This window comes from Bos indicus x Bos taurus, chromosome 9, assembly GCF_003369695.1.
Source record: "Bos indicus x Bos taurus breed Angus x Brahman F1 hybrid chromosome 9, Bos_hybrid_MaternalHap_v2.0, whole genome shotgun sequence".
Classification (NCBI taxonomy): domain Eukaryota; kingdom Metazoa; phylum Chordata; class Mammalia; order Artiodactyla; family Bovidae; genus Bos; species Bos indicus x Bos taurus.
The window spans coordinates 36,307,626-36,332,988 of record NC_040084.1 but is presented as its reverse complement, the minus strand read 5'-3'; the positions used below and the strand labels follow the sequence as shown (position 1 = coordinate 36,332,988).

At 36.7% G+C, this 25,363-nt stretch overlaps 1 protein-coding gene across 6 annotated transcripts in view; it reads right to left on the bottom strand.

Annotated features, from left to right (window-relative positions):
• Positions 1–25,363, bottom strand: part of HS3ST5 (heparan sulfate-glucosamine 3-sulfotransferase 5) — a 296,818-nt gene that overhangs the window by 155,713 nt on the left and 115,742 nt on the right. The gene's annotated exons all lie outside the window — the stretch shown is intronic.

Genomic DNA, 25,363 nt, shown 5'->3' with positions numbered 1-25,363 from the left:
TAGCTTCTCTTCTTTTCTCAGCTATTTGTAAGCCCTCCTTACACAACCATTTTGCCTTTTTGCTTTTCTTTTTCTTGGGGATGGTCTTGATCACTTCCTCTTGTACAATGTCACAAACATCTGTCCATTGTTCTTCAGGCACTCTGCCTATCAGATATAATCCCTTGAATCTATTTGAATCTAATCCCTTGAAGCTATACTATAAAGTATAGTTACTGTAAGTTATAGGCCAAAAATACTTTAATAAAAGCTGGTTTAGCTAACTTCAGCATTAACTAGCCCATAATAAGCAAAATCAATTTAACAATGAATTAAAGCTAACAGTAATATATAATAAGGAATAGCAGCAACTGAAAACCCTGACCAACTTAAAACTATACTGCTGAGGCATCAATAACATTTTCTCTCAAAAACTGGGGAAATTCCAAGGCTGTGCATACATTTGCAGGAGGCTTTTGAGTGTGGCCCAATGGTCAGTTCTTGATGAATTCTGACAATCATTAATTTCAGGTCATGAATAGCAAGTTTTAAAAATATTAATAACTATTAGTAATTAATGGCAAAAGTGCTTTTCAGCAGGGACGCTGTTTGTATTTTGGGTTGGAAACATTTTAATCATGGGGACTGGGCACTCTTCTAGTCAATTATTGTCTCTCACTCCTCAGTATACCAAATGTCAATGGCATCGCTCAGTCTCTGTGATAGTCAAAAAGATCAAGGCCAAACCCTTGCTAGTGCAGGGACGGTGGTGTTGAGAATCATAAGACTTGTAAAAACTCAAGAAAGGATTGGTGCAAGCCAGGCTGCCTCCCACCAGGAAGAGCTCTCAAATTGCCTGGGTGACTCTGAATCTGACCACTCCACACTTTATCAAGGTAAGAACAGATATGTTTCTTAGCTTTGGATTGTAGGAAATAAACAGCTCAACCTCCTTTAATTATTCTGTGACTCCAGATGAATTTTTCCTAATTTCTCTAAGCTTTAGCTTTCTCAGTTTTGAGAATGGGACAATAATGCCTGTTTTAACCACTTTATACAGTTTTATGTGAAGTGCTTTGTAAACTGTTAAATCACGATGCAAAAAGATATATATTTTTTTGTTTTTAAAGATCAGAGATTGCCATGGACTATATGCTCAATTTTCAACTATGGTGGTTACAAGCTACATTATAAGTTTAATAAATATTCCTGGGCAGTGAATGCAATGGCTCTGAAAGAAAAGAAAGTGAAGATGCTCAGTCGTGTCCGACTCTTTGCAATCCTATGGACTGTAGCCTACCAGGCTCCTCTGTCCATGGGATTTTCCAGGCAATAGTACTGGAGTGGATTGCCATTTCCTTCTCCAGGGGATCTTCCCAACCCAGGGATTGAACCCAGGTCTCCCACATTGTAGACAGAGACCTTACAAAGCTGCATTATAAGTTTAATAAATATTCCTGGGCAGTGAATGCAATGGCTCTAGCTAAGGGCAAATAGGGAGGACAAGGTTAAAATCCCTAAGTGATTATAGCAATTACTGCAGTGTAAATGGCAGACTGGAGCCCAGTGAGAGTAAGTCAGATTGTGGGTAGAAGGGTCAGCGGGCTGTACAGATTTTCAGAATCACTTCACCATTGCCAAATTAAAATGCATAATGTTCTTTCCTATTTTCTGTATTTTCAGTGAGACCATACATTGTCCACAGTCAATTCAATTCAGTCAAGCAGTCTTATTAAACATATGCTAAATTTTGGTACTGTTTTTGCTTTGAGAATTGTTAATTATATATTTTAAAGCTTCAAAAATATATATTTCCAGTTCCTCTTTTATTACTGGGAAAAAAAACAAACAAACTTGTGTATCTTCTGTTTTATAGCCTTCTTTTCAAAAACATTTTCCCTAAGTATAATTTTCAAGATATTTTTTCCTTCCGACCCAATTTTCTCCCTTTTAAAAGGCTTCCTCTTCTACATTTTCCCATACTACATTTGCTCTGCTTTTCTATGGAGTACTGTCATTCATTTTGCCAACTCACTAAGTAGTCCTAGAATAAATAATTTGATATTCAAATTCTGGATATTCATTTTAATAAAAAGAAAGTTGCTAAGTGGGAGATGAAAATTACTTGTTCCTATTCAATCTTTATTCTGAAATAAAATTCTTATAGTAGGAACTGGCGTTAGGTTGGTTGAAGATAGAAATCCCCTTTATCAGTTGATGAATATAACTTCAAAATATCCTGGGTGATTGACTGGAAGTCAGGAGGGGAAAGGGGAGGGCAAGAGGAGAAGATGGAAGGGAAAGGGATAGAGAGAAAGTACAAATGCAGATAAATGACTATGCATGTTGGTGAGCAGAGGCATAAAGTTCAAATTTTTCTCCTTTTAAGGTATTGTAGAAAATTCTCAAGTAATAGCATAAAGGGAACTTTCAACGTACCTTTAACATCCACAAAAGGCTAACATATCATTCTAATAGCATTTTACATCAGGTCCAGATTGTTCACAGTCTGTAATTTTCTGGCAAAAGCCAAGGTGGAAAAGTAGATACATCATCCGTGAAAAATATGTAAATATTTTATTGTGAATGAATCAGATGAAATAGAATGGAAAATTTGCTAAAATGTTTAGATAAAATATTCATTACTAGTAGTAATTACAAACTGAAATTAGGAAATAAAAGTTCCATCGGGCAGAAGTGATTCTGTAGCTTCGTTCATTTATGTGCCCCTCTAGGTATATTCCGCATATTCATTGCATAATTTGAAAGCAAAAGCTTGTTGTAGTCTTGGACCTCAATTCAAGAACAACAAAAAAAAAACCATTAAAAAAATCTGTGATCACAATTCATGTCTTACGGGATTTTAGCTTATTTTCTCCATTATAGCAGCTGTCTGGTTTCAGAGGAAATGATAGACAAGAAAACCATTAGCACTTCTCCAGCTTAGGCAGTAGTAACGTGAATACCAACTAATATAACAGGAACTGGCTTATGTGGGGCTGCATTAAATGACTTACTGTAAAAGTTAAACTGTGTTTCACTACATTTTCAAAAGGCAAACAGACCTCTGATGTATTGCTAAGAACACGTGCTGTGCTCCGTGAAGATTTGGTCCACTTTTATTCAGTTCTGATTGAGGTTTAGGAGGCACCAAGAGCTGTGCCTTTCAGAGCCACCAGACACCATGGTTACTCAGAACAGCCACTTTTAGGTAGACCTCCCTCAGCACTCGCAGTGATAGGTTTTTGACAAATCAGGGGTCACTTGCTACCTGCCAGGCATCTCAGTTATAGTTACAATAAAACTCTTACTTAAACTGTGCAAAGTTTATGCACCAGAGTCAGCCACCCTTTTCTTCTTGTTCGGCTGTATGCCTGTACTCCATACCCATGGCAGCTTTCAGGTATGGAAGACAGTTTTCAGTCGTTTACTCCATCCTGCTATACCTTGTCTCCTTCTGGCTAAACATGCTTATCTCCTTCAGGGTACTCCTTCTTCTATTACAGCTCTAGGGGCCCGGCTCTGAACACACTTTGTCTCTGTTTCAGCTACAAGGCAGCTCTGAAAACCTAATGCGGTGTTTTGGGCCTGGCTGTGCCTGTGCTCAGCATAGTATAAAAAAGGCCATCGTCCTCTTTGCTCTAGAGATGTTATTACAAATCAAATCTAAGGTCATATCAGTCTTTTTTTTAGGCAATTACATTACATCCCTAACTCATAATTAAATGAATGCCCAGAATCTTTCATGTGTGTTTCTTTCAAGTTCCTCTCAATGGACTTCTAAAAGTTTTGACTGGAGGATGGGACTTTACTTTTGCTACCATTTCATTTTTCTTTTCCATTTCATTTTACTTCCCCAGACTTGTTCCAGTGTTATAGCCAGTACAGATCTTTCTGAGTCTTGGTTCTAACTTCCATGTTATGAGTTATCCCTCAGTTTCATATCTTCTGCAAATTTTATTTCTAGGATGCCATTGATTCCTGGGAATCATTCTAGAAATGCCTTTATAAAATTAAAAATAAAATTATACAAATATTTTATGTGTTGCCTGCATGATCTTCCTTTCTATTAACTTTAGGATTTTTTATGAGTCTCATGAATACATTTCCTAAATATATGCCATATTCCATTAAAATAAAGACTTAATTTACTAAGACAAGGGGGATTATATATGTCAGAAAAAAGTGTCAAATTTTTTTCACTAATTAATTCCCAGATTATAAAAAAGGACCAAAAATTTATTTCCATTTATGACACTAACTGGTACAGAGAAGACTTGGCATAACAGACTAAGCTAGAAGAATCAAATAAAATTCCAAATATTAATAGATTCAATTCTCAGAGCCTTTGGAATTGTCTAAAGACCATGTAAGTTGATTGCTAATTTCCGAAACATAAGGAATGAGAAAAAAATAAACTCAAGTGACATGTGTACATGTTATGCGTCCCACATTGTTTTGCAGCCTTAAGGGAAACATGCTTCCCTGGTGGCTCAGTGGTAAAGAGTTCAGCTGCCAATGCAGAAGACATACTTTTGGTACCTGGGTCGCAAAGATCGCCGGGAGAAGGAAATGAGTCTACTCTAGGATACTTGCCTGCGAAATTCCATGGACAGAGGTGCCTGGTGGGCTACAGTCTGTGGGGGCTGCAAAGAGTTGGACATGACCTAGTGACTGAAGAACAACAAAGGGAAACTGATATAAAGATATACTGTCACACTTTGCAGTGATTTTGTGAGAACTGGCAACCAGAATGTGTTATTTCAGACATGGCTGTGCGTATCGCCTGTAACTGACTCTCACTGATCTCTGATTAATAGGAGTCTCTGCTTGTTAACAGGTTAAGCGTTTGCTTACTGGGACTTAGCAGGAGTTAGACTGGAAATGGCAACCCACTCCAGTGTTCTTGCCTGGAGAATCCTAGGGACGGCGGGGGGGGGGGGGGGGGGGGGGGGGTGTGGCCTGGTGGGCTGCCGTCCCTGGGGTTGCACAGAGTCAGACATGACTGAAGCTACTTAGCAGCAGACTGGGAGTTAAAAAATCTCCCCTCCAGGAGACACAGGCAGAGCTTCTTCTGGTAAAGGGACTGAGAACCCCCAGGGGATTTGACTTTGAAGGCCAGTGGGATTTGATTACAGGACTGGGGAAACAGATGCTTGGAAGGCTCGAACAGAACCTTGTGCGCACCAGGACCCAGGAGAAAGAAGCAATGACCCCATAAGAGAAAGAGCCAGACTTGCCTGTGAGTGTCCAGGAGACTCCAGCACAGGCACGGGTCAACAGTGGCCTGCTGTGGGGTCAGAGGCACTGAATACAACAGTCCTGGGAACTGCAGCATGCTGGCAGAAGTCCTTTTGAAGGAGATTGCCATTACCAGGCAATAGTTTGGCCTGAGGCCAAACTACAGGGAGGGAACACAGCCCCACCCATCAACAGAAAATTGGATTAAAGATTTACTGAGCATGGCCCTGCACATCAGAGCAAGACTCAGATTCCCCCACAGTCAGTCCCTTGCATCAGGAAATTTCCATAAGCCTCTTATACTTCAGAGGGCAGACAGAATGAAAACCACAATCACAGAAAACTAACTGAACTGATCACATGGATCACATGGGATTTTCCCAAGCAATAGTACTGGAGTGGATTGCCATTTCCTTCTCCAGGGGATCTTCCCAACCCAGGGCTTGAACCCGGGTCTCCCGCATTGTAGACAGACCCTTTACCGTCTAAGCCACCAGGGAAGTCCCACACGAATCACAGCCTTGTCTAACTCAATGAAACTATGGGCCATGCCATGTAGGACCAACCAAGATGGGTGGGTCATGGTAGAGAGTTAAGACAAAACATGGTCCACTGGAGAAGGGAATAGCAAACCACTTTAGTATTCTTGCTTTGAGAACTTCATGAACAATATGGAAAGGCAAAAAAATATGACACTGAAAGATGAACTCCCCAGGGTCGGTAGGTGCCCAATATGCTACTGGAGAAGAGTGGAGAAATAGCTCTAGAAACAATGAAGTTCGGTTCAGTTCAGTAGCTCAGTAGTGTCCAACTCTTTGTGATCCCATGGACTGCAGCATGCCAGCCTTCCCTGTCCATCATCAACTCTAAAGGTTTGTGCAAACTCATGTCCATCGAGTTGGTAATACCATCCAACCATCTCATTCTCTGTCATCCCCTTCTCCTCCTGCCTTCAATGGTTCCCAGCATCAGGGTCTTTTCCAATGAGTCAGTTCCTTTCATCAGGTGGCCAAAGCATTGAAGCTTCAGCTTCAGCATCAGTCCTTCCAATGAATATTCAGGACTGATCTCCTTTAGGATTGACTGGTTTGATCTCCTTGCAGTCCAAGGGACTCTCAAGAGTCTTCTCCAACACCACAGTTCAAAAGCATCAATTCTTCGGCACTCGGCTTTCTTTATTGTCCAACTCTCACATCAGTACATGAATATTGGAAAAACCATAGCTTTGAATAGACAGACCTTTGTTGGTAAAGTAATGTCTCTGCTTTTTAATATGCTGTCTAGGTTTGTCATAGCTTTTCTTCCAAGGAGCAAGTGTCTTTTAATTTCATGGCTGCAGTCACCATCCCCAGTGATTTTGGAGCCCAGGAAAATAAAGTTTGTCACTGTTTCCATTGTTTCACCATCTATTTGTCATGGAGTGATGGGACTGCATGCCAAGATCTTAGTTTTTTGAGTGTTGAGCTTTAAGCCAGCTTTTTCATTCTCCTCTTTCACCTGCATCAAGAGGCTCTTTAGTTCCTCTTCACTTTCTTCCATAAGGGTGGTGTCATCTGCATATCTGAGGTTATTTATATTTCTCCTGGAAATCTTGATTTCAGCTTTTGCTTCATCCAGCCCAGAATTTTGCATGATGTACTCTGCATAAGTTAAATAAGGAGGGTGACAATATACAGCCTTAATGTACTCCTTTCCCAATTTGGAACCAGAAAACTAATCAAATTGATTACATGGACCACAGCCTTTTCTAACTCAATGAAGCTATGAGCCATACCTGTGTAGGGACATCCAAGACAGACGGGACATGGTAGAGAGTTCTGACAAAATGTGGCCCACTGGAGAAGGAAATGGAAAACCACTTCAGTATTCTTGCTTAAGAACCACAAGAACAGTATGAAAAGGCAAAAAGATATGACACTGAAAGATGAACTCCCCAGGACAGTAGGTGCCCAATATGCTATTGGAGAAGAGTGGAGAAATAACTCCAGAAAGAATGAAGAGACGAGGCCAAAGCCACAACATCCAGTTGTGGATATGACTGGTAATGGATGTAAAGTCTGATGCTGTAAAGAGCAATAGTGCATAGGAGCCTGGAATGTTAGGTCCATGAATCAAGGTAAATTAGAAGTGGTCAAACAGGAAATGGCAAGAGTGAACAGCAACATTTTAGGAATCAATGAACTAAAATGGACTGGAATGGGTAAATTTATTTCAGATGACCATTATATCTACTACTGTGGGCAAGAATCCCTTAGAAGAAATGGAGTAGCCCTCATAGTCAACAAGAGTCTGAAATGCAATACTTGGATGCAGTCTCCAAAATGGCAGAATGATCTCTGTTCGTTTCCAAGGCAAACCATTCAATATCACAGTAATCTAAGTCTATGCCCCAAACAGTAATGCTGAAGAAGCTGAAGTTGAATGGTTCTATGAAGACCTACAAGACCTCCTAGAACTAACACCCAAAAAAGATGTCCTTTTCATTATAGGGGACTGGATGCAAAAGTAGGAAGTCAAGAGATATCTGGAGTAATAGGCAAATTTGGCCTTGGAGTACAAAATGAAGGAGGGCAAAGGATAACAAAGTTTTGCCAAGAGAACGCACTGGTCATAGCAAACACCCTCTTCCAATAACACAAGAAATAATGAAGAGACCAAGCCAAAGTGAAAACAACACCTAGTTTTTGATGTGACTGGTGATGGAAGTGAAGTCTGATGCTGTGAAGAGCAATAGTGCATAGAAACCTGGAATGTTAGGTCCATGAGCCAAGGTAAATTGGAAGTGATCAATCAGGAGATGGCAAGAGTGAACATCGACATTTTAGGAATCAGTGAACTAAAATGAACTGGACTGGGCAAATTTAATTCAGATTACCGTTACATCTACTACTGAGGGCAAGAATCCCCTAGAAGAAATGGAGCAGCCCTCATAGTCAACAAGAGTCTGAAATGCAATACTTGGATGCAATCTCCAAAATGACAGAATGATCTCTGTTCATTTCTAAGGCAAACCATTTAATATCAAATGAGGACAGGCTAGGCCTTCTCCAGTTGTAGTCATGGTCTCAGTAGACATTACAAACTCCTGATCTATTTTTTCTTGGGAAGCTCCTGCCATTAAGTTAGGATATTCAGGGATATATGGTGATGTTGACGTTTTATGGCTCTTTTCTCATTTACTGTTTCAGAATAATGAGCACCCCTCTAATTTATCACTCTCCTTGAACTCAAAAAGCAAGACATCAACATTCATATTCTGTAGGTTCTGGTAGGAAAAACCATAGGTCAGTGGAAACATGTCAGTGTTAGTTTATTATTTCCTGCTAACAAGTACATTAACTGGATCAAAAATGCTTTTACACATAGAGAAATCCCAATATTATTTAACATTTTAATAGTCTTCCAGTCTTCCAATTAAATTAGACATGTTTACTTTTGCAATTCCATCAGAGAAATATATTTTATCTCTACCTAAACATCAAACTGAAGCAGTTACTAAATATATTGCCATGTGTTTCTAATACCCTTAACTTGCTCCCTGCAGTAGGTCGGTGTAGCCTTCATTCTAGGTAATATATTGTTACTTTTAGCTTTTCATTTTCTGGCTTGCAGATTCAAGCTTTTTCTGCAGCTTCCTCTCTTCATAAAATTCCAATTTTGGATATCTCCTCTGTACACCTATTCCTAGATGTGACACAATTCCAGTTTTAAACTACTTAGAGTCTCAAAGAGAATAAATTCAAACATGTACAGGGACATCATGTTGCATAAAAGAGGCGGGTAAAACCCTTGCCTAGCATTCAAAATCATTCACAATTTTCTCTCTATCACCTTCCAATCCATCTCTGTCCCTCATTTAGCCTTAGTTCACATATGGTGAACTCAAGCAAATCAAATTGCTTGTGAATCTTTCTCCGTGTTCCATACACCTTCCTGCCTCTCTCTTTGCCCTATAAACTAAATCCCAAATTCTTCCTCATGAGTTATAATGCTCTTCATTTTACTTACTGTTCTTTTTCAGAAGGGTCCTCCCTTTCCTGGTTTCATGCCTTTCAGTTTCATGCCTTTCATGCCATTCAGTTCAGTTGCTCAGTCGTGTCCGACTCCTTGCGAGCTCATGGACTGCAGCATGACAGGCCTCCCTGTCCATCACCAACTCCCAGAGTTCACCCAAACTCATGTCCATCGAGTCAATGATGCCATCCAGCCATCTCATCCTCTGTTATCCACTTCTCCTCCTGCCCTCAATCTTTCCCAGCTTCAGAGTCTTTTCAAATGAGTCAGCTCTTTGCATCAGGTGGCCAAAGTATTGGAGTTTCAGCTTCAGCATCAGTCCTTCCAATGAGTACCCAGGACTGATCTTCTATAGGATGCATTGGTTGGCTCTCCTTGCAGCCCAAGGGACTCTCAAGCATCTTCTCCAACACCACAGTTCAAAAGCATCAATTTTTCAGAGCTCAGCTTTCTTTACAGTCCAACTCTCACATCCATACATGACCACCATAAAAAGCATAGCCTTGACTAGACGGACCTTTGTTGGCAAAGTAATGTCTCTGCTTTTTAGTATGCTGTCTAGGTTGGTTATAACTTTCCTTCCAAGGAGTAAGCGTCTTTTAATTTCATGGCTGCAGTCACCGTCTGCAGTGATTTTGGAGCCCCCCAAAATAAAGTCAGCCACTGTTTCCACTGCTTCCCCATCTATTTCCCATAAAGTGATGGGACCAGATGCCATGATCTTAGTTTTCTCAATGTTGAGCTTTAAGCCAACTTTTTCACTCTCCTCTTTCACTTTCATCAAGAGTCTCTTTAGAACTAAGAACTTTAGAACTCTTCACTTTCTGCCATAAGGGTGGTATCATCTGCATATGTGAGGTTATTGATATTTCTCCCAGCAATCTTGATTCATGCCTTTATCCACCCTATTTTCTCTTCCTGGAAATGTCCCTTATTTTATTTTTGAATGTCCAGCTGACACTTTATGAAGCTTTACCTTATCTCATCAATTAGAAACAGATGATTTTTTTTCCTACTTTGAAAATCTAAATGTGTTCAGTTGTGCCTTCCCTATAGAATTTGTCACTTTTTAAACTTTTAATTTGAAATGAATTTAGGTTTATAGAAATGTTGCAAGGAGTTCCCATTATACCCTTGAATCAAATCATAGTCTCTTAAACGTAAAAGTCTCACATAACCATAGCACAATTTTCAAAATGAAAGAGTTAACACTGGGAGATTACTTATAACTAAACTGGAGAGTTTATTTGGATTTCACCAGTTTTTCCAGTAAGGTATATTTCTGGTCCAAGATCCAATTCAGGATCCCACATTGCATTGTGGTCATGCTTTGTTGGTCTCCTCCAAACTCTGACAATGTCTGAGCTTTTCCTCATCTTTCATGACCTTGAGAATTCACCTAATAATATCCTTAGAGTTGTACATGTTTATTTCCTTTGCTACAAGTTTCTTGAAATTTTTTTTCACTGAGACACGTTTTTATTCCCAACAGTGTCTAGCACATGACAGGAGCTCAATAATTAATACTTAACTACATGTCAGAAGCAATTAGAAAAGATAGTTACAAAATTGGCATAATTAAATACTGAGCTGTGTGCCATACTGACTTTAAGTTACAAAAGTTAGAGAACAAGACTGCAAAATTGTAGGACAAAAGACGTTCTTTGCACATACTGACATTATATCTGAGTCCATTATCTGAGCCCCCAGAGAAGAAATCATCAAAGCTCCCAGCCTGTGAGCCGATCAGGGAATAGGGATACCTAGTGACTGCAGGAAGGGTAGACATGGCCTCAGTCCAGGGCTGAGCACGACTGTTGGATCTCGATACCAATAGACTTCCTCTGTCCTGTGGTAGGGGTGGGTCCTCGCACAGACCACTGAGCTAAAATAACGACTCCCTCCCTCTTACACCTTGGTTTCTATTCAATAGCCTTCTGTTAAGAAATTCAGGACAGAGAACTCTAGTCTTCTTGCCTGGGGCCCTGAGCCCTGGCTGGTTCTTTTCTTGAATTTCCCTACAAGTGGCTGACCAGTGTGTCTGATGTTCACACCATGACGCTGGCACTCATCTACCCTCTGATATCCATTTGCCTTAATTTCCCCATTGCTATGACATGGTTGGCCCTATTGAATCCCACTCCTTTTCCAGGAAGCCAGGAGAAAGCTCAGCTGACAGGTCCATGCCTTTTATATGTTATCGTACCCACTGGTTATCTTACTTAGCCATGGGAGTTTCATTCTCTTTTCCTAACAGCACGTCTTGCTAAGTTTCAGCACACTGTAGAATTATGCCCATTCACCTTGTGACTCAGATGTCCTTAGCTATTTTACTTTATTTCTAATCTCAAATTACTATGATATCCACAGAAACTATACTTCCTCATTACTACTGTAGAGGCTGACTCTGTTTTTCCCCTCCTGCTAAACTTGTTAGCATTGCCTTACTGAAGAATCCATCTTCTGGGGCCACAGAAGATTTGCTTTGTTTTATGGGGACTGCACTTACTGGCATCTGAAAGAGGGCATTCTTTAATTTCAATTCCATCCTGCATCTTTCACAAAGACTGAGAAATATCATTTGACAGGTTCAAGAGAAATTGAACTGATATCTGTTGGGTTTTAACTGGAACACTGCTGAATAATTTTTCATTTTCTTTTGGAAGGCATTACCACAAAGAGAAAACATGCCGAGTAGGGTCCCACAGAGGTGTTTTGACATTAGGCTTAATAAAGCATGAAGAACTCATTAATAAATAATGTCCTGCTAGGTTAACAAATAAAGGTGAATGCAGTGGCTAGACCCCAGGGTAAATCAAATCATGCATGCAGGCATGCAACTTATTAACCTGCAGCAGTCTCTTCAAACGTCTGGCAGAGCCCAGTGCCACAATGCACAAGTGAACCCAGCACATTACGAAAGCAGGCACCTTTGGTTACGACACAAACTGTTATTCTTTTTCATACTCCATGGGTCTCAAAAAGTAAACAAACCTTCACTGATGATGATCAGGAGGCAAGCCAATGACACATTTTATCTCTGTGAGAAGGAAGGTTCCACCATCAACATTGTGGAACACTCGACACAATTACTCCTTCTCGTCTCATAGCCTTTGTTTCTTTATCTAAGGCAGCTGACAAAAGAGGATTCGAGAATGAGGTAAAGTACACAAACAAGCTAGTCTATTCAGCCAAAATGGTCACTGATGAACTTTTTAGTCCGACTCAGAAAACCTTTAGTAGTGTCCAGAAACATCCTCTCTTCTTCTTCTTTTTTTTTTTGAAATGAATGTTCAGTGTTCCTGAAGAGTCCTTTTCTAGATTCAGAAGGTTGTATGGTTTTAGATGGAGAGCAATTTCATGGCTGCCCAAAGTGGGTAAAAGCTCTCGGAGTGGTCGAGGGTGGGAGGGAAGCTTCGATACTTCGGGCAGTTGTATTTTTCTTTTGGTTCTGTGGTGCTTAAGGCAGCTGCTGCTTCAAGAAAGCTCTCTGGATGATTAAAAGCTTATGGACAGTTATCAAGTGTGAGTTAAGCACAGCTCACTCCAGCTGCTCAACAATCTGGAGGGATAGAGCCTCCTGCCCCACACTCTTCTGACCACCCACCTACTCCATTCTCTAAAGGGTTTAGCTGGAAAGCTAACCACCAAGCAATAAAATGAAAACATTTCCAGGCACTGTTTTGATGAAACAACTTGTTGGGTGGGTTCAATTTCAACTCAAAGCCTTACCAACCATGGCCATATGCATGAATGTACACATTTTGCCAGACCCTTTATGTGGTTATGATGACAAAGGCATTAGGTTGTCATTTAAATCTTGTCCCAAGCTGCAGATTTAAAGGCAATCATTATTCCGAGAATGAAAGCATTCCATTAAACACTCTTACCTATTTTCGCAATTCCTGTGTAGTTATGTATATGTCATATGTACACACAGTTATATAATTATATATAGTTTCTTCATTTTCAAGTTAATGAAACAAAATGAAGGAACAATCAGGATTCAAAGTGATGCATGATAAGATTTCATTTTTGAGAAAATGAGACCATGTAGAATAGTAGCAATGTGAGTAGTCTATAATTATTGAACCTTACAAAGTATTTTGTGTGATTCATTTCCTTTAATTCCAATAGCCCTAAGATGTTGACAGTATTACCATTTGTATTTTACATATGAGAAAGTTGAGACAGTGAGTTGAAAGTGTCCAAGCTCACACAGTAAGCAGCAGAACTAGGGATTTGAACTTGGGCAGTATGATTCCAGAATTCACCTTCTTAAGTGTTATTCTGTACCACCCCTGTTATGTTATCAGGAAATCCAGTCATGGACAGCTCTACCACTAACCTGAAAAAAATGGGACTTCCTTTTTTCCTCATATTACAATGAGTTGGACATGACTTAGTGACTGAACAACAACAACAACAAAATGAGTTTAGAATTAGCCTAAATATTTGTTACCTTCCTGTGTGATTTTAATAAATATTCACTTATGTACATATAGATGGTCCCCAACTTAGGATTTTTTGACTTTACAATGGTGCAACAGTAATGTGCACTCAGTAGAAACCATGCCTTGAATTTCGATCTGGGGCTAGCAATAAGTGGATACTCTCTTTTGATGCTAGGCAGAGGCAGTAAGCTCCTGGAACATAATCACAATGGTAAACTGATGCCCTAACAACCATCCTGTACCTAAACAACCGTTCTGCTTTTCACTTTCAGTATAGTACTCAACACATTACATGAGACATTCAATACTTTATTATAAAAGAGACTTTGTGTTAGGTGATTTTCTCTAGCTGTAAGCTGAGGTAAATATTCTGAGCACATTTAAGGTAAGTGAGGCTAAGCTATGATGTTTGGTAGGTCAGGTGTCTGAAACACATGTCCTACTTAGAATAATTTCGACTTAAAATGGGTTAATGGGGACATAAACTCATCAAGTTAAGATCTGTACCTAGGTGATTCTGCTTGCCATAGTGATAGTTCTCAATCGCAAGTTACAAAACAAAATCGAAATAATCCATTTTGTTACCTGAACAACTAAGCAGTTCCAGTTTCAGTAACAAATGTCCTTGATATTTAGCCAAACATATATTGGTGTAAAAATATTTCTTCATTAAGTAAACAATACCTCAGTGTTGAAAATTTTGGTTCTTTTGGAAAGAACAAAAACTTGGTTGAAAGGCCCCTAAGCTTCCTAGGAGATACAAAATTTTGAAGGAAAGATGTTATTTCCTGACAAGCTAGGATCAAGCTGGGATTTAGACAGTTTATGGTGAGAAAATGGGAAATGCAATGCCATGATTTGGTCTAACATTAGGCTGTATCATTTGATCACTGTTAAGAGTCAAGCACCTAATTTCCTATGTATAGAGTACAAGTCATTAGGAATTATGTTCTGCTGTCAACACAAAACAAATAAATGCTTTTGTACTTTTTTGCTTAAGCTTCTGTATGCACTGAATTTGTTTATATATGAAATATAAAAAGATAATTTATAATGGTAATGTCAATATAAAAATTTTTATTTATTATTAACTCTGGTATCATCTGACTTCTTATGCCTCTGTGCTTTACTTGTCCAAATAGATTAAAAGTTCTTTGTGGGAAGAAACTGCATTTGGTATTTCTTTGTTACCATTTCGAAAACAATTCTACTTTCTATGGTATGATTTATTATGGAAGTCTAAACTCTAGACAAAAATGTGTAAAATGCAAATACTTATTCACAATAAATGTGGTGCCCCAAGGCACTATTTCTAGCTTATATTAATTTGGGTGCTATATTACCTGATACTGTCTGTCAAACTATACCCCCAATCACATTACCTTTATTCTTACTAATTAACATAAAGTATGAAAAGACAGTGAAAGGCAAAGGTATGTTCAATTTCCTCAGCCCAAGAGACGAATGAAGGTACTCTTGGACCCACGGGTTTATGTAGAAGGGAAGTATGGCCCACTAATTCCCTTGGCTCTCAGAGACCAATTCATCCATGAAGTGATTAAAAATGGAAAAAAATAATGCACTTTTGGGAAAAGAATATGCAAAAAATATTGCTGCCTTCTAAACCATAAATATTCATGGGCGGTGGGGACAGGAAAAGAGAAATTTCCAAGGATATTACTACGGGGTTCTGACAAAATGAATTCAATCAATCAGTTATTTTCATAGTTTCTTTTTCCATTAGTAATCTGAAGTATATTAGCTTTATATTTTCTTAAACATCCTTTAAAAATTATTGTTAAAAATAAGAAACAATCTAAAATTCCTAATGCTAGAATGCCAATAATGTCATCACATTAATAAGAACCAGATGTACTTTTAAATTATAATTTTCATTAGTTTTACTGATTATAGAATACTATAATTGAACTGTGTCATGGATATTGGAACAGGTAGAAGATCCAAGTTTTAGCTTGGTACTCTTATAGGATTTACAACTGTACAAAAGCAGAGGTAAAAACTGGATGAATTATTCATTTTCTTCATTCACTATCAGACAAAACCATTAAAATGCTGCTAAGTTCACAAAGTACTCATTAAGTCTTCTGGACCCTGGTTATTGACAGCTGTTTTCCATAATGATCTTCATCAATCATTCACAGTCATGTACCTAATGCTATATATCCTTTTTAATATATTTAAAATTTAAATTATGTTGGTTTTATAAATGCTATGCCTGGAAATACAGGTGAACATTCTATTCTGTGCAATGAGAAACACCAATTTTATCATTATATAAAGCCATGGTCATATCCTTCATTTCAAGCAAATTTAGAATCCATTTACAAGAACCAAATATATAGCAGTTTAAGATGTATTATAATGCTGAAACTAAAAACTGTCTTAGAAAATTAATTGATATTGCTTTAATTGTTTAATTTTTTGCATATGAAATTCCCTAGGCTTAGCAGACAGAGTTTTTCATACTTTGCTTTGTGTTTTGAATATATTGCCTCTCTGCTCTATTAAATCTACTGGCATTATTTTCCAGTGAGTTACATAATTTTCCCTTATGAGGATTCAGAGAGTTCTCACATGACTCTGCATCATTTTCTAAAGACTGAACAACCCAGCGCCCAGATATTACTTAAGCTGTTTTCTAAACTCAGCACTTTACTATATATGACTGTCTCCTTCCACAATTTATTGAAAAATAATAATGTTGTATTATACTTTTGCCATATGTAGTGATTAATAGGTAAGTAATTTTGTGACTCATAAATCATTTAATATATAAAGGAAAAAAAATCTTAAAAAATCATTCTAACAAAAAAGTTACTTTTGACAGAGCTGAAGAAGTTACCAAATAACAGGCCATTTCTAGAGTCTAGGCACACTCACTAATCAGATGACTTCATGAAATTCAAAGGTATGATGAACTCCCCTTAATTTAAAGGAAGTGAAGTGAAAGTCGCTCAGTTTTGTCCAACTCTTTGTGACCCATGGACTATACAGTCCCTGGAATTCTCCAGGTCAGAATACTGGAGTGGGTATACTTCTCCTTCTCCAGGAGATCTTCCCAACCCAGGGATCGAACCCAGGTCTCCCCCATTGCAAACAGATTCTTTACCAGCTGAGCCACAAGGGAAGCCCTAATTCAAAGGAAACAGTATTTTAATAATAAGCATTGAGAAATCTGAGGTAAAGGGATTTATCAAAAAAAACTTTTGGATTGGAATTTTTAAAGAACAGATTCCTGTACTAGTTCTACTATTAATGGGCTTCCTAGACACACACCATCTAACCTAGACAAATCACTTACCCTCTTTGGGACACAGTTTTCACACCTGTAAAATAAAGGCAGCTGGACTAGAATTTCTGGGATCACTTCCAGATCAAACAGACTTTGATTCTATAGCTCTGGTAGTTAGTGATGTACGTGGTTATCAACATGAAAATAATTCTTAAAATGGCATTGGAAAATGAACTAAATTAGAAATGACTAATGGGTTTTTTAAAAAATATGTACTCAAATTTGGAGTTCTGTCCTTATTTTTCTGGGAATCAAGAAAGAATCTAAAGTGTCCAAAACTAGATACTTTCAAAATCCAGATTAATCCATAAATTAATACATTCTCTAACTTCAAATTTGAGTCTTCTTAAACTAATTAGGCACTGTGTGACATTACTGATGAATATGGTTATACGAATAACTATAATTTAAAGTTACTCTATGAATTATAAATTATCAGAACAAAAGAAAGAAATTTAAATTTAAAGTAACATTTTATTCATTATTTGACCCTTTTGGAAATTCCACTGCATCCTCTGGAGAAAACTTGTTAATTAGACTACTTATGATAAAACCAAGCTCTAAAGCTAAAAGTTCATAAACACATGCAGTTGAATACTCTGGGCACTCTAAGGTGGGTATCTTAAGTATGAATGTCAATGTATAGGAGCTTATTGGTATAAAAAAAAGTGTTAGCAATGTTCATTTGATAATGGACCCCACCCTCCAACCCACTCTAGTATTCTTGTCTGGAGAATTCCATGGACATGACTGAGCGACTAACACACACACCACCTTCCAAGTCCACATATTCTGATCTTAAGTCAACAAAAATGAACATAGGAAAACACTTGCCAGAAGAGCTGGTACAAACAGTATTGGATCTGATCCCACTCCTATTATATTATTCCCTCCTCCTTTTACCTTTAGTCTATGTTTTCTTTTTTTTATACCTAGTCATCATCTATGAATCTACATAATTCACATGTTATAGTTATTTTTTATAGTCTACATGTTGTAAGAGAAGGCCATATTTTGCTCACTGATGCATCTTAAGTCCTAGGATGGCCTGGCACTCACTAATTATCACCAAATATTTGTTGAATTAATGAAGAAATAGTTCGTAGTGGAATAAAATGCATCTAGGTATGGATCTTGATTTTCAGCTAAAATCACAGTGCTACACATAAAAAACCCCCATCAAGCCAATACAGCTTATAAAGTTCATGTTGGACTTGGCTGGACATTTACTTCTTTTGCTATAAAAAAATCAGTCATTGAATTTGGCAGTGTTGAGCAGGCACAATGAAAATGTAGCTGTCATGGGATGGTGCACGTGTACCTTACTCGCTAAAGAAAAGCAATTAATGAAAGCAAAGTGAACTCCCTGAGTATCCATATGAAGTCAAAAGAGCTCATGGTTGTCAAATAGTGACTCTGACACCCATCAAATCTATTTGATTCAATCCAACTTGATAAAACTGCCATCTAGAATTTTTGTATTCAAAAGATGAGGCCAATATCTTAGTAACCTACATTACAATAATGTGGTGTACATAATTTACTTTGAATTTATCACAGATATGGTTATTCTAATACTAGCAGAAAAAAGATGGTATTTAAGCAATCTTTACTTTCTCAAAGTAAGGAAATTTTGAGGCATATGGTTGAAGTTGAGGCCGAGCGAGAAAGAAATTAAATTGAAGACAATGCATGCAAATTAGAAAAATTATGCCATCTAGAAAAAGATGCTACTCTAAAATATAATAGCTTATTAATTTTTTTTTGAATATTTTCTCCTTTTGTTTTAATAGGACTGTCACATGCTGGCATACACATGGCATTTCTTTATAATGTTAGGTCAGAAAAAAATAAGCTTTTTTCCCCTCATAATTTTTCATGCTCTACAAAGTTTGCCATCACAAACCACTTTGCATTTATTATAAATAGGTATTACAATAGGAAAGTAATTCAACTGTATTCCATTTCACTGTGAAGCTAAGTGGCTTTACAACATAACTAAGTTGAGTTAATGGGATATGTTTAAAGGATGTGTTAACCTGGAACTGAAGTTACCTAGTTGTTTCTACTCAACTTAGGAGTCTGGAAAATGAAGCCAGGAAACCTGCTGTGAGCAGGATAGGAAAATTATTATAATCTACATTCCTAAATTGAATGAGAATTTTTGCTCAGCAGAAACCTCTTGACTGCAAAAACTCTGAAATTATACCCTGCTGTTAAGAATACCCGTTGGGGTGGGGGGAATTCAAACATCCCACTTTTCTTCAAATCAAACAAGTATAATGTGTACATTTACACTCTTAGTGGAAGCTATCTTTCTTTTCACAAAGAGAAGCAACTTGTAACACTTTTTGTTGAAAATTAAGAAAATGGTAGATAATCAAGTACCTAATTCTTGGTTAATAGTTTTAATTATCTTTGATATCAAAACTTTCTCTTGAAAATAAATTTCGTATACATGTTTTGCATTATAATATAGAAGGTGACATTCTTTCATTTTAGTCCAGCACCTAAAATATGGACTATTGCTATTTCTTGGGATATTTTTAGAAGTTTGTCTGCTGAACAAACTCCTATGGTGGCCCTTGCTTAAAGTCATTATTTACTCCTAACTGTATGTCTTTATTATGTATTACACATCAGCATTCACAGAAAGCTTCTCTTTTTTTTAGTTAATATCTTTCACCCTAAACATCACTTTTTCTGATATTAAGATTCTACCTCCTAATTTCTTTAGATTGTATTTGTCTAATACACCTTTTAAATTGTTTTTAGTATCATTTTAATGGACTAAACAGTTGGATATGTGTACTGAGTTGTGAAGTAAAAATCCAGTGTCAAAAAGGCTTGAAATCTACTGATATAGACAGAGAAAATATGTGATATCCTACGTATTTCATTGAAGCAAAAATCCCATTAGCCACAGTTGTTTTCAAACAATTAGAAACATGCCATCAGAAAAGTACCAAACATCAGGGGAAATGGAAGTTTGAATTGAATATCCAAAGGGTAATTGTGAATGTGAAGAGAAAATGTTATTTTTATAAATCTTAAAATAGTAAGTGCCAACAACTACCATAATGGTAGACTGCCCATAAAGCTCTGAAAGGAGATTCCTCATGGAATTTGCAGGGTTCTGTGTAGTGCGGTGAAGTGTGACTCATCTCAATACCCAGCACCAGCAATTCCTATTGCGTGACTCTGCTACCTTCACCTTTCCATCCGCTTCCTGTTGTATTATAGTAAAAATCCAATTTATATAGCCTTCTCACTAACACATAGGGTCAGGCTCCAGGCCCTTGTTTTCTTCGTTATCCCCTCTAACCAGTTAGAGTTCAAGTTTTGGTAATTCTTCCTTCAAAAGATGTACTGCATCTATGTCTTTCTCTTTCCACTTCCCTTCTCACTGCTTGTCCAGACTATTGCTTTAACAGCCTGTCCATCCCCTTTACTCTATCTCACCTATCCTTTCACATTCAAATTTTTGAATAACTTTGTTTTGTTGTATCCTGGTATCTGTATCCTGGTTCTGCACTGTGATCCAGTCTGAAAATATTTTGTTAAAAAAAAATCCATGTATTTCTTTCCATTTATTGATATGAAAGATATGACAACCTATTTTGTCATAATATTTTCAAGCTTCTATTAAAGATTTTAAAGTCTTAAAAGGCTTTCATTTTATGATGTTTTCTTTGCTTAGTATATGCATGTAACTTCTTAAGAATACTTATTAGAGTACACATTTTCCTCTAATTTATAACTATAGAAAAAGTAGCATTTCTCCTCTCATTCTTTGCCACCTAAAGTTGAGCATTAAAATGACTTTTCTTAAAATCTTTTTTCTAGCTTATATTTTTATGACTTGATTTGTCAGCTTTAAATAGTATCTACTGATTCATATTGCAAATAAAGCAGTCAACTAACTTTATGCACCAATTTCTTTCTGCTGTGTCCTTATACTTTTGTCAGTTACTTTAGTTCTATATGATGTTATAGTTTTATGCTCTATTTTGTGTCACCCTAAACTCCATATTTGTTTTAGAATTAAATGCATTCCATGCTCACAAGCAGTCCTTTTGCAGCAGTATCTGTGGTCATCTCTTGGTTTGATGGAGTTTGTCCTCTAATAGTTGCTTCAAGAAGGGCTCAACAATATTTGCTGAATTCTACTATGTCCAGAATATGTGCCTCTAACTTTTACACCTTGAAGCCAGTTTGGCAGGTCATCAAATCCTTGGTACCCCTTTTCTTTTCCTGTAATGATGGTGAGTGAATTCATTATCTCCCAAGGCACCCTATTTCATTGTTGGATATCTCAATTGTTACTAGGTGGGTTTCATTTTGATGTTAAGTTTTGCCAAAATTGATTTCTTTGTAAATTTCTAACAGAGTAACCTATAACTTATTCTACATAGACTCTCCCAATATCTCTCTTTTCCAGAATAAAAGTAACAAGTCATTGTAGGAAAGTTCTCCAGAGCACCTTTTAGTAGACCTAATAATCCGTTTACTCACTTAGCTCAAGTTATTGCCTTTTCCTTGCCTTCTCTGTGCCTTCCTCATCATGCTCCTGCTCAGTCACTTAGTCGTGTCCAGCTCTTTGCAACCTCATGGGCTGTAACCCTCCAGGCCCCTCTGTCCATGGGATTTTCCAGGCAAGAATACTGGAGTGGGTTGCCATTTCCTCTTCCATGGTTCTTCCTGACTGAGGGATTGAACTCGTGTCTCCTGTGTGTCCTGCCTTGGCAGACAGCTTCTTCATCACTGACCCACCTAGGAAGCTGCATCTTCCCCATAACACTCTTTTAAAGCAAGTCAGACTTATTTTAGAGTGACTACTGGGATCATCTGGTACAAAGGCATCATTTTAGGAAGAAAAAACAGGCCCAAGGAGAGATAAAGAGATTTTCCCAAGGTCACTCCACTACCAGGAAACTGAGTCTGACTTTGAATCCTAGTGATCCCCAAGCAAACATTCTTTCCACTTCATGAGTCTTTCAAAAATACAATGATAAGTTTTCATGTGTGTGGTAAGAACATTTAAGATATCTCCTTTTACTTAGGTGAGGTGATGAATGTGCTAACTAACCTTATGGTAATCATGGTATCATGGTAATTGCATTATATAAAAGTATCAAGTCATCACATTGTATATCTTAAGCTTACACAATGTTATATGTCAATTACATTTCCATAAAGCTGGAAAAATACAATGATCGAAAGTATTTCATAAGAAATGAAATGATAATTACAAGCAGACATTAGGTAATTTCCCTTATGTGGCAGGACATATTTCATTTCTTATTCCAACTATGCATGAAATGATACAATATACCAAATAGAATAGCTGTATTGGAGAATTTAGAGTAGGTTTGCTGTTCATTTACATAAATTTTCACTTTCATTTTCTGTTTCTTGAACCTGACAAACTTCAGATAAATGTAGGTTTCATTTTCCTACTGTAAACTCTCTAAACCATCATTTTGAAGTCAAATTACACAGCTTATGCTTAAAACATAAGGGCCAGATTCTATCTTCAAATATACCACCCACTCTCTAACAGCAGAATTTGGGCCTAAAAGCCCATTAACAAATATTGTCATTAAACTAAAGAGCTAATTACTTTGGATTCAAACAGAATGAACAAAATCATAGGCCAACCGCAGCTGGTAGTAATAATGGTAAGACTAACCGTATGTTACACTGGAGATTTAAAGAACAAAGACATATTAACACTAATGTGACCAAATATATAAAATTATCTTCCAAATGGAGCAAGCTATTATAGTTAGAAAATTCTTGAAAACAAATTGGAATTACATGATATAGAAATAAAGACTATTTTAAGAAATTAATGTCATACTTCAAAAATTTTACTGTTTAGTGAGATAAACTTGAGAAAATTATCTTCTGCAATATTCCACAAATTAAGAATTACATCTAAAATTCATTTTGACCTAATTGGAAGTAAATATTCTAATATTCAAATCAGCTTAATACTACAAGATGCAAGCACCTTGCTTAAAGGCTATTTTAGATAACCGTTAGCAGGGCTATCTTACAGTTCTGTGAAAGTGAACTTCCCAGATAACTAAATACTCTCTCAGCCCTTAAAAATATGCTAAAATTACTGTAGTATGATATACTTAAAAAAAGTTTTATAAATCCTGAAGAGCAATAAAAATCAACCATAATTTCATCAACTGATCATAACCATGAATAATATTATGATGTAGATCATTTCAATTTTCTTCCTATGCATTGTAGTTTTTCTTAATAAAAATGAGAATCACATCACAACATGGTTTATAATTTGTTGTTTCCATTACAATATATTATGAGTATTTTGCCACATTAATAACTTTACTTTTGTTACATAAATTTAAATGATCTTCCAATTTCTTAAACTGAGAATAATAAACACATTTTAATTATCCTGGACATCTCACAAATATCATTATTACACTGTTTCATAATAACACTAATACTTCCCAGAGATTCTTATATATTTGAATCTCTTTTCTCCTATATCGAATGGTCCCAGATAGCTCTACTGCTCTAAAGCTCAATGGTTCTTTCAGTTCTTTTTCCCTCTCAATATCAGACTTCTAGATACAGACTGGCCAGCCTGAAATAAACCTAAATTTGCTACTTTCATTTCTAGATTAATGTCATGGTAGATTATCTACTGACAGCTAAAATAATTCATGATTTCAAGTTGAATTATATTTATAAGTACCCAGGTACTTTCTTCGCTTCTTCAAACTTCATTTTCTCATGCAAGACATAAATATTGCAAAATACTTGGCTAGTTTATCCTTGTTAATAAGTCATACCTGACCAGACTGATGTTTACTGTTCTTTTGTATTAAGCTTTTTATCAGTAAGTTTGGCAGTACATGAAGGGACTAGGCTACAAGATCTCAATGCTCCATTTTTGCTCTAAAACTTTATGCTTCTATAAAGTTTCTGTAACTTACTCTTTTATTGTATATTTTACTTCACGAGAATGGAGGTTGGTTGTTTCAATGCTGCTGCTGCTGCTGCTAAGTCGCTTCAGTCGTGTCCGACTCTGTGCGACCCCATAGACGGCAGCCCACCGGGCAGGTTCCCTAAAACTACATTGTAAGTTTTCTTTATGGAGTCACAATTTAAGATAAATACACCAATGATAATAAATGTGGCTCATTCGAAGACATAATTCCATTCTTTATCCACAAAAGGGTCCAAGAGTAGTTTCTATTTTTTTGAAACAAAAGTATTATAGAAGATCTACACTAAAAACTTTATGAAATCTTATTTGGAGACTCTGTTGACCTTAAACTTAGGTACTACATATTTAAGAATTTTTATTATCTTGTTTACTACAAATTTTAGAACTTTATCATCAGATGGCAATCTTATTGAGGAAAGTTCTGACAGCAAATGTGCATGAAAATTCGTTATAGTTAAAACAATTCTGCAAATCTTTTGTTTTAGTTACTTTATTACTTAATTTCATTTTATTATTAAAAATGTTTATTGAAGTATAGTTAATTTACAATGTTGTGCCAGTTTTTGGTGTGTGGCAAGGTGATTCAGTTTTATATATATATTTTAAACTTTTATGCTGCTTCATTTTATGCATATGACTATACTAATTTTCTTTGTGTAATATTAATAAATAACATGCTTAGCTAACTTGAGTTATAGGGGCACACTTTTTTTGATTAAAGGTCTATTCTTGCCTTTTGATATTTTATGGACAAGAAAATCTATACAATATGAATAAGTTCATACAAAGACTAACAGAAAATGGCAATAAGCCTGAAATTCAATGGATTTTGATTAAAAACTTCATTCTTCACTATAAAAATATCATACTGAATCTGTAAAAAATCATCACAATTTAAGGTCTGAATATGTCCATACCAATCACTTCTCTTACTGAAATAAGCAAATCTTTTATAAACTTAAAATCGCAAATAATAAAGATAAAGTTGCTAAATGAAATACAGAAACAAAAAATAAAGTGATATTCAACAAACATACATGTAACCTGTTATAAATACAGCACATAATTTTTAAGGTTTAAGCTGCAGAGGAAAAAAAGAGTAGCTAAAGGCATATTACGCAGATCTGTTCTTTTGAATTCTAAGGCTGAGTTTTCAAAATGAAGAGAAAAGACAACCCCTCACAAAAAGAAAAGAAAGAAATATTTAGCCAGCCTCAGCAGTAGTTCATTATTATCATCTAGATATTTCTTAGAATTAGATCCATAGACATCTGAATAAACCAAAACATTATGTGGAACACAGAAACAGCTGAAGACAGCAATGACAGGACTGTCGCTCTAAAAGAGAGATAGGGACATCTGGGAATT